Source organism: Nelumbo lutea, chromosome 3 (genome assembly GCF_056320005.1).
Source record: "Nelumbo lutea isolate HS-2025 chromosome 3, American lotus-T2T, whole genome shotgun sequence".
NCBI classification, from domain to species: Eukaryota; Viridiplantae; Streptophyta; class Magnoliopsida; order Proteales; family Nelumbonaceae; genus Nelumbo; species Nelumbo lutea.
The window spans coordinates 47,039,847-47,051,536 of NC_142686.1; the positions used below are offsets into that span (position 1 = coordinate 47,039,847).

Here is an 11,690-nt window from a genome sequence, read left to right on the forward strand (position 1 = left end):
CCCAACGGTTGATTGATGTGTATCCTATGTGGTGCTTACCTGTCAGCACATACATGAAAACTGGTGATGAAAATCATCTTACCAAATAGCATAGTGTTGCTCTACCTACATGGGAGAAGCTTTTCTTTGTGAAAAACGGGTCTTTGAAGCATGAACATTTTTTTTTTTTTTTTGAAAATTGGTCTCAAAAAGAGTCCACGCTTCCAAACACCATGAGAATTTCACGGGAATATGGGGACCATCTTCTGTTTTCCTAATCCATGTCGATTATTGTGGTTCATGAGTTTCCTGCTGAATTCTTTTCAGTTTTCCTAACCCATGTCGATTTATGTGATATTTGCTGGTATTCCATGTGCCTTTGATTTTATACAGATTCTATAAGCATATAATCACTGAGAATTTTGTGTGTACGTGACTGGAGGGGGAGGGGGGAGATTCAAGTCCAACCTCAGGTACTTTAAATGGGAAATGATCAAGGATTGGCTTAACATTGTGATGAATACTCAATGTTGAGCTTCAGATATCAAGGTGCGCTGTGATTTATATCATCAACATCTCTTTCTCGTGCTTAACGAATTGAAGCCTCCAACTTCAAGGCAGCAAGTTCAGCGCCCCACGCGCCCCACAGTACATCGCAATCGTGTATTGGAAACATCTCCTGTCTCAATGCACGCCGAAATGTGCATGTGGGCGCCTGGGAACGCAGGCAGCAACTAAGTCTGGATATTGTTTAAGGTAGTTTATGCATATGAACAATAAATGGGTCCCATCATACGCATCTATGAATCCTTGTGTGATGATGAATACCGCTTACGGAGATCTAATGGACATTGGATGTCACTTTTCTGCATTAATTATTGCAATGGCTTGGTTGAATCTAGGGGTGGCCATCTGACCCACTAACCCGTTAATGATCCATTTAAAGAAAATTTGAATTGATTGGGTTAACCCAAAATCATCATAACCCAATCCAACCTGTCCAATCCATTAATCCTACATATAAAGAATATAACAAAAATTACAAAAAAAAAATTACAAAAGTTATAAATATAAACAGTTAAATAACAAAAATTATAGGAAACAAGAAAATATTATAAAAAATACAAATAAAGATACAAAATGAAAAAAATTGCAAAACTGTAAAATGACAAAGCTAAAGAAAAGCACTAGCAAGAAATGAATCTATTGTTAATGAATGGCAATGACATGGACGAGAAGGACTTAGGGTTTTTAGTAATTGAAAGGAAAGTGTCTCCTAAGGGCATGTTCCGTTTGTTTTGAAGTTTGATATTTAAAATTGTAATAATTACATTAAGAGGTATATTAGTATTAGTAAACTTTTATTTTTTTTGAACTCTGAATACAAAGAATATTGTTTTGAATTTTGAATTCTACAAATTATCAAATATCCATTTTGACCCTATATATTAGAGTTTTTATTTATCTTTTTAGGGGTATCATTGGAAAACAAAAAATTGTATGATTGCACTTTAAGAGATAAGAAGAAATAAATAACCAATTTTCTCTTAAATTTAAAATATTCTTCTTAAGAGATAAGAAATAAGAGGAAAGGGACATGCCCTAAACCTGTTCATGGGTTGGGTAACCTGACGGGTTGGCCTGACGTAGCTTGTTCTTGATTAAGTTTGGACATAATTTTAGGCCCATGATCTCAAAGAAGCCTGGGTTGAGCCTATGTATCCCCATTTTCCCGATCCCTATGGGGATCCACCCCGAATTAGGCGGGAATGGGGATGATTTTCCCTTCACGTGGATGGAGATAGGAAATTTTTTATCTCCGTTGGTGAGGATAAGGCGGGGATGGGGAGAGCATTCCTACCCCATAGGATCCCCACTAATATATATGTATATGTATATGCATGCATATGTTTATGTGTATATATATATACACACACACACACACACACACACACACATATATATATATATATATATATATATATATATATATATTTTAAATATGTTTGAATCTTTTCTAATAGGATTGTAAATTTTAATTATTTTATTTTTATTTTTTAAATAAAATAAAAAACAAAAACAAAATAGTTGTCATTATAAAAGATTACAGGGAGTGGGGATCCTTATGGGGACGGGGATGGGAATAACTTTGTCCCTGTTAGCGGGGACGCAGATGGAGATTTTCGCTGGAATGGAGAGGGGAAGAAGCTCTCTGTCCCCACCCCGCCCGGTTGCAATTCCTAGCTTAAACTCAAGTCTGAATGTTTTCTGTTAATAAAGAGGCAAAACCCGATTCAAACCTGGCATAACACGACTCATTAACAGGTCTATCTTCTATCAAAAGTCAAGTGAAAGGAAGAGGAATGGTGAAAATTTGTCGATCCTCACATGCTCCAAGAAACAAAAGTGAAAGAACTATTGTTTTCAAATTTTTTAAATGACGGATGGGATTAGTTAACAAGAGAGAAGCTGGTGTCGAACGAAAAAAAAAGAGTTAGCCAAATAGAAAGAGTTACAAAATTAAAATGAAATGTGTTTGACCCAGAGAGGGTGGGGGAGAAGCAAAACTTGAAATAATAAAATTTATGGTTATTGGATAATGTTGACCCAACCCATTAAATAGTCCTTTATTGGATTAACCAACCCGCTAGTGACCCAGACTAAATGGATACAATACAACCCGTTAATTAATGGGTGGGTTAGCGGGTTGGGTTAGAAAATGGCCACTCTCTTGATTCTTGGTCCTTTGCAGTTAGGGACCAAGATCTAACGGCTTACAAGCACTGATACTGCTTGCCAATATTTCTTGTCTACTTGTTGTCTGGTGTATGGATATCGAGGTGGCAGAGGTGTATGGATACTTAAACTGATATGCCTATTATTACGATATGATATGTTCTGTATCAAGCATATTGTATTGATATTTTGAAGTTTGAATCTTGGACAGTATATATGTACATTGATAACATCTCCCCATGAATGATGACATGCAAATATGTGAGATGATCTCAATGCACAGCTATAGTGATGTTTGGGTTGGTGTGGATAGGATAGGGGTGTAAATTGAACTGGATTTGGTCCAATCCGATCCAGTCCAATGTGAATCCATTGTAAATGGACCAGGTCCAATCCAATCAAATGAATGTTTTGGATCAATTTGGACCAGTCCAATTTAATGTCTGGACTGTCCAATCTGTTCAAATTCATTTTGATTTAGATTGGTTTCAATCCAAACCCGATCTATTGACACATATTTTTATCTTATATCAATGGATCAGATATTGGCTTAATCCAATCCAATCCAATATAAATTTGTTACGGATGGGCCAGGTTCAATCCAATCTAATAAATATTTTGGACTGGATTGGTCCAATCCAATATATGTTGTTGGTCCGTCCAATCTTATAGTGTGGTTGGACTGGTCCATTGACACCCTTTGGCAAGATTAAGTCCAAATTTGATTCTCTATATTTGGATTAAAATGAAATCTTATCCGTTGGATTATATCAGATTCAAATTGAATTTGACTTGCAAATATGCAACAGGATATTTAATAGTATTAGTATATTAAAATGATCAAAATACTATATTATAATTAATAAGATGAACTAAAATAATTCTGATATTATCTATCATGCATGAATTGAATTAAAAATAATTTGTTTGAAACTTGAACCCACTATTCTTTAAAATACAACAAACCAACTTCACTGATAAATACAATAACAATCTAGTATTGATTCAGATCAGATATTAGATAAAGGTGGATGCTGAAGTCGTTTGAAATGGCTTAAGTTTCCACAATTTTGTGGGTCCCACATTTACCTAATCAAATGGACAGCAAGGCTCCTCAAAAGTACTAGAAAGATTAGATAGAGCCTTGACAACTTCAAGCTGGTTACATCTTTTCCCTAAAGCTTCAATCATATCATCAGATCACGGGCCTATTAAACTTGAAATAGAATTGAGACTAACTTTAAGGAAACCACAATTCCATTTTTACCCTTATAGTATGAACATCGAGACTGTTAAAAAATCATCTCAAGCATATATATGAGAACACCAAATTAGAGGTTCACCAGCTTTTTGGCTCATCACCAAACTTAAGACTTACAAGAATTTGAGAGACTGAAATAGTAGAACCTTTGGTCGTATACAAGATCATCTTAAAAGGCTATCAGCTCAAATATCCTGTTTATACATGAACACAACCTCAAAGGCACAAGTAGAGCAACTATAATTCCTACAACAACAATATCATTATTGGTTATGTAAGGAGTAAACGGGGAGATTGAAGTCAAGAGAAGTATGCGCTCAAAGATGGAGACAAGAACACCTCCAAATTCTTCCATCAAATAACAAATAAGAAAAATAGAAAAAAAATATACAATTAAGTAGATAAAGAATGCTCATGATGAATGAGTTTCAAGCAAAGATGAAATTACTGAAATTTTCAACAATACTATCCTAGAAGTAGTGATGTTTTCAGTGGTGAAACAACTGAACCCTCATAAGGATATAGGTCCAAATGGCTTTATAGCTTCTACTAACAATAGTAGGGAATACTAAGTAGTGATGTTTTCATGGTGAACCATTTTTTTTCAACACTAAATATCTGCCTAGAAAGCTAAACAACACAAATTTAGTGTTTTTGCCTAAGACCAGTCAACCGGTGAGTACAAGAAGTTGCATGCCAATAAGTCGTTGTAATGTAAGTTACACGATCAAATCCAAATGGCTAGTCATGCAGATGCAACCTATATTAGAAGAAATCATCTCACCTTTTTAGGCAGACTTTCTTAAGAAGAGGCAGGTTACAGATGATATCCTCTTAGTTAAGGAGACCACTCACATGATGAAGTCTCAAAAGAAAGGGGCATGCTACATAGCTTTAAAATTTGACATGTCAAATGCATTAAAGATAATGGATTGGATTTTTCTTAATGAAGTTCTTCACATAATGAAATTTTCAAACAAATGGTGCAGCCTAGCTAACACATGAATGCATCTCTACTCCCACATTCTACATTAAACTAGGGAGAGAAGCACATGGTCATTTCCATCTTAGGAGGGGTTTAGAAAGGGAGACCCCCTTTCCCCTTATTTACTCATAATTGGGTTGGAAGTTCTCTCTCAGATGCTTCAACAAGCAGCTGATTTGAGGATCATAGAGGGCATTGGACTATGTCGATGTATTACACCCTTCACTCATTTGTTGTTTGCTGATGACTCTATTCTCTTCTACAAGGCAGATTTTTTTACAAACCAAAGCTCTCAGTCAAATCCTTTGCACTATTGAAGAGATTTCAAGACAACAAATCAATTATGAGAAATCTAGTTTGTTATTTAGCATGTATGTGCTTAGGCACCACCAGAAGTTCTTTTCTAAAATTCTTAAAGTCAGTAAACCTATGCGGGGAATCAAGTACTTGAGCTCAAGAATAGAGATCAACCCCAAAAGCCAATCTTCTCATAAGAGAAATATTGGATCGGGCTCAAAATAGAATCAACTCATGGAACTTCAAGTTTTTTTTCCAAGCGACAAGAACAACCTTAGTATTAGCACAATCAATGGTACAAGCCATACCAAACTAGTTAATGGCTTCTATAATCTTTTCCTAAAAATTCAATGAATAATTTGATAAAATTGCAAGAGATTGTTGCTGGCAAGCTGAGAATCACGACATCAAAATACACAATCTCTTGGCAGAGTTCAAATCAGCCCCCGACAAGATTCCCCCACCCCCACAACGTCCCACAGCAATCTTGTTGGGAGCTGTTGCAAGCTCATAAAGGAAAAGTATTTTCCTAAGGTTAAGTTTGGAAGGAGTACAAATATAAATTTGTAGATGGCAAAACCTTATATTTTGTATTTTATATATAGAGTGCAAAACCAAAATGAGCCTGGGGTAAATTTTACACCCCGGTTCCATTTTGCAGGCATTTGATAAACATATCAGTGTAAAATTACATTTTACCAACTAATTACATCGAAATTATCAATCTATTTATTACATCTCTCTCCTCTCTTCTTCTTCTTCCTCTCTTTTTTTTCTCTTTCTGTCACCGCCGCTGTTGCAGCAGCAGATCTGAACCCACCTCCGCCTCTCGCTACCTCTCTCTCTCTCGCCACTGCTAACTGACGCTCCTCTATCCGACTACGTAAACCCTAACGGTTTCCAAAGCGGGTGCAGCTCTTTGTGTGGCAGTATCGCCAATGTGATCAACGGATCTTGCTCCAGCATTGGATGTTGCCAAACGTTCATTCCTTGGGGTCTTGATATGTTTCAAGTAAAACTCCAAAGCAACAGCTCTGATGACTCCAATTGCAACTATGCCTTCCTGGTTGAGGATGAATGGTTCAGTTTCATGGAATCAGATATATGGAATTTTACAGGGAGAGTGCCATATAAGTTTGGGAACCAGATAGGAACTCCTGTGGTGTTGGAGTGGGCGATTGGGAATCAAACCTGCAGAGATCCAAGCCTACATGTGAACTATGCCTGCGGAAACAACACTGAATGCATTAACTCCATCTGCGGCAGTGGATATCTGTGCCGTTGCAAGAATGGCTACGGTGGCAACTCTTATCTGCCACAAGGATGCCAAGGTATAGTAAAGCATATATAGAAGATTGTGTGTATCCACTTATTTATTGATTGATTGATGACTTATTGGTTATTAAATATTGACTATGCCAGCCTTTTATGCTTAATTGTTGCTTGAAGAAACTGAGGAGGAGAAGGAGAACGACAGGAACCAGAAAACAGTTCCCTCCATCAGTGGGTTTCTGTGAATGCGGCTACAGGGTAACCGATGGAGGAGAAGGAGATCTCCAACGACCAGATAATAAATTAATTTAAGCCGCTGGAGAACACCGATGGAGGAAAGCTCTATGGGAGGGCATTCTAACAAAAGACAAGTATACTAGATGGTTAGACCCAGTTGGTCAGCTCTATTGTTTTTGCTTTCACCAAAAAGAAATCGTCCACCATTTACTATTTACATGCTGATCATATGCTCTATGGTTTGAAGCCCAAATTGGGATTGATCCCAACATAATTGAGCAAAAACCACCAAGCAGTATAATGGAGGATTGGTTCAAAGTGCTCTAGCTCCAGTTTTAGTTGAATATATATGAGATCTCCTTTGGCAAACCACTAAGCAGTATGGTTTGTATTCTTTCATATTTCATATGACAGGCATGAAACACGAGGACCTTTGATTTGAAAACATTCACTTATTGCCTATTGACATCATCAGTAATGCAAAAGATTACCTGCCTTGCGAAAACTCTTACACAATCACTAAACTACAAAGTACGACCCAAATATATAGCTTGTACTTCTGTGCAACTCCATTTGACCCAATAAATTAATACAAGTGTCGTAGGACACTCTTTCGTCATCAAACACCCTAGGGCCTAGGATGGACTCACGTACGTAGAAGGTAGAACTTGGTAGGCCATCAACAGTTGTGATGTAGAGTTACGAGCCCTAAACCTAATTGATGGTGGACTTGAAGCAGCTATAATAGTTTATAGGGTAAAAGGCTCAAACCTCCCTTTATGTTTATGCTAAATACTAAGACCTCCCCCTCTCTTTTTCTAAATGGATTAATACCTCCCTTGTGATATGACATCATCAGACACGTGGGACCTATGTCAAAAAGGTAGGACTAGTCGAAACCCCTGAGGCCCTCCCCATCTTGACCCAACCAAACCATGCATCCTTACAGTAGAGGAAAGAACAAATTGGTGTTTATTTTATTTGATTTATAGCAAGATATCACAGTGACTTATCAATACAACAAATAAGATGAAAATGTATTGATGGTATTGTATATGACTTGTGAATATACATGTATATCACCATCTGTCCACAAAAGCAAGTAAAAACACATGACTGTATTAGAACAAAAATGAAACGTTGAAATTAGGATTTTCAAATTGCAATTGTTTCAAGAATACATTTACTTGTATTGACAATGAAATGAAGACAAATCTAACTCTTGGCGCCATCCTCTGGGAGGGATTTTGGCATGGCTATAGTTAGGCTTAAATGATTAGATCTTCTGAGAGACTATTTCTTTCTTTTTCTTAACTGAGAGACTATTTCTATGCTTTTTTTCTTACCAGCCTTCAGAAGAATTCTATCTTCATCTGGCTTACAATCTTTGGCATCCCTTGTTTTGGATTTTTTTTTTCTCATTTCCAGTCTATCTGGTGAACTTTACATCATCTGCAAATATCATAAAACCATAAACCACCACTCTTCTTATATATTTGAAGAACTATTCCAACCAGTGATAGATGGAAAAAACATGAATATTAGTGAAAAATAACTTGGGTTGATTGGCTGTACACTAGAAGGTCTCATGGTGTCCCACTGTAAATGGTACTGAACCATGAATTAATCCTAACAGTGCATCCTGATGTATCCAGAAAACAATGTCCTTAAATTCCTGGAGAATTGTTATTGGCCACAAAAGTACCAACTTAACCCAAAACTGTGCATATGGATAAAAAGAAAGAAGAAAAATCTTCATGTTAGTGTTGCACTGACAGAAAAACCAATTGTGGCGTGGGTTATCTTTTTTTTTTCCATTTTTTGCTAATCAATAATGGTGGAGGTGGTGCAGTTATACTGCTGCACAATATTTACCCCATCAGTTGCTACTTGCTAGATGATTCCTTTTTACTAACATTCATATTGGAGAAGAGCTGAAGTCAGAGAGAAAGAAAGAAAGAATTTGAGGAGATAATCTACTGTTTGATTGTACAAAAGTTTATGGAAAAAACCATTTCGATGATACCACTAATATCAGTGCCCTCAGATCCTACTGGCAGAGTGGATATGTGGCCAAACCAGTAATAGAAACTGGAATCTATCCACTCCCCTTAAGCCTCTTGATATTATAGTCTATATATACTAGCAAGGTTAAACTTGGAAGCTCTATGCGGCTTCTATACTGTGGTATTTTCTCAAAAGAGTTGATGGGAAGTTTCAATTTGAGAGAACCATGAAATCTCTTCCTGATGAATTCATCAAAGACCAGGTAATTGCGAACAATCTGGCACCTGAAAACCAGCTTGGGGTTTCAAATTCCTTTGTTCATATACCACCTGATGGGCCAGACATCAGAATTGCAGAGGATGCTTCATTTGATACATCTAATGATGAAACTATTGGGCTTACCTTTTTGGGACTGACAATGCTATTGGTAGTCTTGGGGGCAGTTGCATTTGGGTCATTTTTATGGGGTGCAGACGTGGTTCAAAGTATCAATAGGATACTCTCTGTATTAGGCGTATCATATCGTATTTTTTGAAAACTATAGGGTCTGAAACGCCTGTTTTCAGGTGTTTTGGACCCCCAATTTTTTTAATAATAAAAAGCATGCTAAAAGCTTCCCAAAAAACCAAAATTTGAAAAAAAAAAACTAAAAACAAATAGAGTTTGGATCATTTCTAAGTGCCGATATGATACAGTCGAAACCCGTATCTTATCGATACTTTGAACCTTAGGTGCAAAAAGCTATGTAGAATCTAAAGAATACTTTCTGAATAGAGTTGAGTTATAAATATTTGTGCATATAATTAGAAACAAAGTGGCTTTTAGGATATGATGGTGAGATCTCTTTTTCTTTTGGTTCTATATTGAAGTATGAAATGTATGAGTATCATACCTACTGATACCAATAGACTCAATTTGGTATGAACTATGAACTTGATCAAAGTATCATTTTAGGAATCAGCAATTTTGATACCAATAAACACAAAAGTTAATAAGAATGAATACTAGTTGAATGTTTGATGAACCAGACTTGACTGATATTTGCACGGATGAATGAAGCAAAGCCACAGGAGGTATTGCACAGGGAACTCTGGTGGTCAAAGATATCCTAATTGTGAACCAACTTGGCCCATTGTTATCAAGATTACTTTTCTCTTTTCATGGGTTTATTAATGGGTCAGTATGGGCATGGCTGAGCTTGTTTCTAGACGAAGAAAAAGGAAAAAGGAAAAGTGCTTTAACCCGAAGTGGTTAGGACTTAGTTACCATCAATCAGGATCCTGTTTTGCGGGATGTACAGAATACCCATTCAAATACAAAAGCTGGTTGTGGAGCATGTGAATCATTTTTCTTCAGCTTGACAAGAGAAGAAGCTAACAATCATTAATTTTTTTCACAACTTGAAAACTACACGGTGAACCTAACTGCTGAAAGCACCGGAACGACATAAAATTAATGACAGACAAACAAGTGGTTGAGTTGAGAGACTTACAACGAGCCTGCAACTCCTAAGGGCTCCGAGCAAAATACATGAATCAAATTATGTATAATTCATCTCATTATTCTGATTTTTGGTAATAGCTATTCTCTTAAGTGGGACCCATCAAATGGTTGGTGAGTCCTAGACTAGTCTTGTGTATATGCGAAAATGTGTCAAATATATGGGCCCTGATTCCTGAAGCCAGTAGCCGGTAGGTGGATGCTTGGTTCTCTCTCTCTCTCTCTCTCTCTCTCTCTCTCTCTCTCTCTCTCTCTCTCTCTCTCTCTCTCTCATGTTCCATTCCAATTTTCCAAACTCCATTTCCAGTTTCATGCAAGCCAATGAGATGAGCCATAGAGTTGTGAGGGTCATCTAGAAACCATGAAATGGTATGAATTGCTTACATCATTAATTAGGCTTCACGCAGTTGAGAAGTAATAGACACAAGTCGTTTTATTTGACTTTGCTTTCCCTTGTTACTAAATGAGGACTCCCTTAAAATCAACCACGAAATGTTGAAAGAGGAAAACCAAACAGCTTCCATGGTCGGTAGTCGGTACAGTGTGTCAAATTCCATGCATTTTGCCATGTGGGTTGCTGGGATAGACCGTCCATCTTATGGGAGATCCTCTGGATTACTAACCCTTCAATCCGGCCCTTGGTTTTCGGTATATTAATTACTTTGTTCTCAAGAATGATTTTACTGCAGTCATCTCTTAATTAATTCTACCTTCATTTGCTGGTATTGAAGGAAACCAAAGAACAAGCACTAAATATTCATATAAAGAACCCCATTTGCTCTCACATATTCAAACACAGAGTCTGAGTCTGGCCTTCCCTGGGTAGTAGCTCATAGAATCGTGATAAATAATCTGAAACACTAACTAGGTATTTGGAGACCACCTGAAATGAAATCATTGTATTGTGAATTTGACTATTTGAGATTCTTCCTTGCATAAAGAGCACTAGTTGTCCATCTCACATTCTCATAAATGAGGTCATTCTGGCATTTTATATGAATTTATTTTCCCTTTTAACAATCACAATTCACAAACGGCTCCATTTTTCATGTCACCCAAACGCTTACATTTGTCTGTTTCAATTCATGGTTCAAAAGTCAGAACTTGGAATGGTATTGGAAACTAAAATTGAATAGCTCCATTTCACATGGCAGCAAAGCACCATTGAATTGACTCTATTTCTTACGTAGTCCAATGGGCTTCCCCCTAAGAAGCCTAGTCTATCAGAATTATGGAAGCATAACAAACCTACTCCGTTGGCTGTTGACATTTTTGAGAGAGAGAGAGAGAAAGAGACTCTCCAATAAAGTATGGGCCTGCATAAAGAGAGAGAGAGAGAGAGTCCGGCCCATGATCCATGATGGGCGTAGACAAGGATATCAGCTACAGTACATCTTTTTTTAGAATGGGACCCAC

The 11,690-nt window shown here is 37.0% G+C and overlaps 1 long non-coding RNA gene across 1 annotated transcript; it reads left to right on the forward strand.

Moving 5' to 3' along the window:
* Positions 1 to 6,314: 6,314 nt before the first annotated feature.
* LOC148864737 (uncharacterized) lies at positions 6,315 to 7,136 on the forward strand. The gene is made up of 2 exons (XR_016110533.1): positions 6,315 to 6,589; positions 6,681 to 7,136. It is a non-coding gene; the product is annotated as an uncharacterized LOC148864737 (long non-coding RNA).
* The last annotated feature ends 4,554 nt before the right edge of the window (positions 7,137 to 11,690 follow it).